Here is a 4,745-nt window from a genome sequence, read left to right as displayed (position 1 = left end):
AAATATAATACTTGTGTTATTACAGTACTAACTTGACATGAAGCCCTTCACATGATTCCACATACTCCAAATATACCTGCCTTTTAGATGTACTGCATGGTAGAAACTCCTTATTCTCATCACTTTTCATTCCTGGTAATCTTCCAGGAAGACTGATTCCATGGACTTTAGTGTAATTTCTGATGAACACAAGAACCCTAAGAATGTCATGAGCATGGTTTGGTGTCTTTCCAGCATTTCCATAAACTCCAATAAAATTAAGTACATATCATTTAACAGTAAGTCTCATACCTTGGTATTAATCCATTCTTTCTTTAGTTTTTCATGATTTCCTCAAATCTGCTTTTGCTATATGCATCTAGCTTCAAACATGTTTCTCTACATATCTAGTTGAAAAATATAATTAATTTTGTGTTGTCTCACTCAGAGTTACAAACTTGATGACCTTGATGCATGAACATAAAAAATTGCCTCTTTCTCTCTTTCTGTCTCCTGTGGTTGCCAGTTGAAAATTCCCCCATGGTAGATGTTGCTGCCATTTGACTTGTAATAGACTTGTAACAGCAATCTCTTGAACAGGCTTTGCCATGGCTTATATGTCACATCTATAATGTTTTTGTATAAGAGTGACTGAAAAGTGCATAGCAATTATCTGAAAAACCACATTCATGTTCAAAGAACTTCGATAATTTTTCTTCCTCCTGTAAGTCTTCCTTCCTCATGTCATCACAAGAGTCAGTAGTTGAAGTAACTGGAGCATCAGGGATTGCTGATTCTAAATTAAGATCTCACACTTGTAGCTCCACAGTCACCTCTGCAAACAGTGGTGAATTGATATCCTCATCACAATCCCATTCTCTTCCTCTTTCTCTTTCATATCTTCTACTCCTTCATATTCTGTCTCTATCAATTAACAAATACACTGTATAACTAAGATAACATTGTGCATTTATACAGGTGATGGAATGTCATTGTTGTCATAGCTAACGGCTATTAACAGTTAGTATATAAAAAGTGTTATGAATAAGCTTACCTCTTGTTTAATTACAAAAGTAGTCCCCAATAATTAAAGCAACGTAGTCACTATCTTTACGACCTATTTCTTTATTTAACAAGCAAGCAATGTCTCTTTCTGTAGCCATAGTTTTAAAAGTAGTCTTCTTTGTCTTTGTTATACTTTAAATAGTGTCTTTGGAGACTCCATGGTTACCATTTACACATTAAAGCACTCTGTATTTATTTCGTGTTTGTTCCGTGTAACATTCTACGTGCACAATCAAGGAAAAATATTGAAGGGCTTTTAAATCGGCAAAAAAGGCTTCGCCACACCTGATTTTGGTATCAAATGAAAGAATTTTGTTTGTATAACATGTTTATGTGATAGAATGAATTTGGCCCGGTAAAAATTTTTTGTGATTATGAGCCAATAGCTGCAAATGATAGTTCCCGGAGATTGCCTGGTTTTTTCATATTGGGTCACATTTACCATTTCCTGATGTATGTGTATAAATATGTAATGTTATGATTATCATTCTACTTCATGGTTCTCTTCTGTCTTCCATTCTCTTCTATTCTTTCAATCTAATTTTAGCCAGATGGGATCTGTATTATATTTTCATTGTTCATTGCATGAATATCATTGAGTTAGCCCAATCTTACATGGTGTCTGAAGTGGGATATCTGCAGTAGTGAGAAGGGCTACAAGTACTTATCAGATATCAATTCTAGAACCATTTGACTGTTTGAAGTCAGAAAAGTTGCCTCGCTGCATAAGGATGTTTGAACACTTTGGGACAGCTTCAGGTCTAGCTGAGAAGTCACACGAGAGTCAGGGTTGACTGAATGTTCTACTCCATGGGAGATGTTGCCCACAACGTTGTCTCTTCATTGAATCTCATAGAAGACCACCTCAAGGACTGCAAAAAAACCATCAACGAGAAGTTTGATGTATGCTTTACAAAGAACACAAAATACGAGAGCTAAGTTCAATACCAACATCAAGAAGAAGGCGAAGCAGTAGAAGCATTTATCACTGATCTGCACAAGCTAGCATTAAAGTGTAATAATGGGGCTTTGTATGATCAGATGATTCAAGACAGAATTGTAGTTGGGATAAGAAGTCACGCACTCACAGAGGAGACGCAGCTTCAACAAAGGCTAGACTTGGCAGGTGCAACTAAACTGGTTATAAAAATAAAGCTATTAAGAAGCAGCAGCGGAGAGAGGCGGCTGACAGTAAGGTCAAGACAGAGTCACATGACATTCAGACAAAAGGTCACAGATCAAGGAAACGCTTGCCAGTATAGAATAGATCAGGACCCCCCATGTCTGCCACTACTCAACAACAAAAATGCAACAAGTGCTGTTCAAGATGTGGGATTCACCTCCCAGAGAAAAGAGGTCACTGCTTAGCAAGTGAAGCCAAATGCCACAAATGTGGTAGTCGATCATTTTCAAAATGTATGTGAAAGCACTGTGAATGACATCACTGAAGAACAGAGTATTCAGTTCCTTGGAGCAATTATCCAGGAGAACTATGAGCTATGGACACTCAAGGTACAAGTAAACAGATGACCTATCACCTTGAACTCTTTCGTGGTCAGTGTTAAAAATTAATATTTAACCGTGTGTGCAGTAGTTTGCAATGTTGGGATAGCAGCATTATACAGTTGCTAAAACATGCAGATAGCAACTAAATATAACTAATGCATCTTGTTATAAGACAAAGGGACACTTTAAGCACTTGTAAAAATGGAAACCATTGTTCCACAAGTTAATATGTAGTGATAATGCAGTAATATAGCTTAAAAATTCATCAGAAATATCAAACAGCAATAATGAACTGTAATTATGACAGCAAACAATAGAGCAAGTGTGTACAGAATGTCTAGCAATGAAGCTCTAGCTTTCCATATTTCACAAGTCTAGAAAATAGGCAAGAAAGAGGCTTAGTATCACTGCCTCGAGACCATGCCCACTTCTTTTCTCCATTGCTTTATTTATTTATTAATTTTATTTATAACTTTACAGTGCAAGTAAAAGAGAGTAGTAAATTAAGAGTGAATATTGTTCTAGTGAAGACTGAAGGACTGACCAAGGTCACTAGGAGAGCCTTGAACAAAATGGAAAGAAAGAGATTAGGAGAGGGAAAAGGAGAGATACAAAATCACAAATAACAATAAATTAAGAAAAGAAAAGAAGACAAGAGAGCAAGAGATGAGGAAAGGGAATAGGAGAGGTACAAAATCACAAACAATAATAACTTAATAATAATAAAATCAAGTAGATAATTACAGTAATAATGATAACATTATGATTAAAAGCTAACAGAAACATGCTAGAATTTATAAGTGAAGTTACCGAGATGTAGATGGAGGTGTAGCATATAAGTTGTGACAGCTGCTTACACGGGCATATTACATGATATGTACAGGAGCATTCCGATTTGAAGTTGGCTAGAAATTGATGACATGGGATAAAAGTAAAAATGTAGTCTTTTCTCTAATGTAAATGCTCTTATAATGATGAAACATGGTTACAACTCCTATTTTATCCATGACAAATTCTTTGTTGGTGTCATGTTCGCTGTGTCTACAGTCTCGGATCCAGGATTCGACGAATCAGCCTTATACTACAGGATCAGGGGACGTTTAAACAAAAATGGTCCCGCATAAAGCGGGCAAGCCATAAGGAGAATACTACTACTATACACTTGGAACATTGCGGCTGTACCCATTAGTGTGCAGTGTCAGGTCGCTGAGACTGAGACTTGTGAGAGTGATGGCTCTAATTATGTTCTCGCAATGTAGGAGAATACTGTACACTTGTCTCTAGGAGAGCGCTTTGAAACATGAGAAACTAGAAGAAAAGGTGAAGAAGTATAACAGCTACATTTTGTGAGCTGTGATGCTAATTGTATAGAAACTGCTCAAAAGAAAATAGAAAGACCGATAAAGGCAGAACTGAAGTACTATGAATTGAAGTATAGTTGTATTCACGGAGGACAAGCATTTAGATTGAAAGGCAAAGGCATAAGTCACTCATCGTAATGGACCTTATGCAACGAACGGTCCAATTAACGCGCACCTCCCAACTGGATGAAAATGGCGGATTTTTTGGTGAACAGGCAGGCTGAACATTTTCCTCTTTTATCAAGTCATCCTTACTGTAGGAGCTACTTTGAGCTCTCTTTTTGTTTTATCATACTCTATTTATTTCTCCTGTAAGCTCTTTGGTTGTTGTTTTGGCTTTTATAGCAGTTTTTCGTAGGCCTATTCTCATCCTTTGCCAATTCCCGTTTTGGTAAATTTTGCTTTCAGGAGCCAAGGCGCTTGCTTCTCTATTGCTATGAAGACAAAAGTGTATTCAACTGAGTCCTATGACTAATGTCTATCATCAGACTTAGTCTCAGTTCATCAGGACAAGGTACGGTGGAATAACTCACTCAGTTGTCATGTTGCAGCTGGAGTGTGGATGATTATGACCATCTTTTCACTTTTAAAAACTATAGGATGGCCCTTTTATGGATAGTTGAGGGATGCAAGAACTCTCTGGCTCTTATTCTTTATCTGTAAATTCACTGGTTGTACTGTAGAAGCACTTCATTTCGTATTAAAGTCTGTGTCGCTAACCAGGACTTGCAGAGAAGAATCATCACATTCAGGACTCGTTAGTGGCTTGTCACCATTTGTATCCTCTCCTAACAGTTTTATTTGATATTTATAATTATAAAAAAAACATAATTG

At 36.9% G+C, this 4,745-nt stretch overlaps 1 long non-coding RNA gene across 1 annotated transcript; it reads left to right on the top strand.

The window, feature by feature from the left end:
• Positions 1-4,230: 4,230 nt before the first annotated feature.
• On the top strand, positions 4,231-4,725 carry LOC109581861 (uncharacterized). The gene is made up of 2 exons (XR_002184797.1): positions 4,231-4,425; positions 4,511-4,725. It is a non-coding gene; the product is annotated as an uncharacterized LOC109581861 (long non-coding RNA).
• Positions 4,726-4,745: the final 20 nt, after the last annotated feature.

Source organism: Amphimedon queenslandica, unplaced genomic scaffold (assembly GCF_000090795.2).
Source record: "Amphimedon queenslandica unplaced genomic scaffold, v1.1 AMPQUscaffold_13413, whole genome shotgun sequence".
In the NCBI taxonomy this organism is placed as follows: Eukaryota; Metazoa; Porifera; class Demospongiae; order Haplosclerida; family Niphatidae; genus Amphimedon; species Amphimedon queenslandica.
Note: the sequence above shows the minus strand (reverse complement) of the source record. Positions and strands in the feature narration are given on the sequence as shown.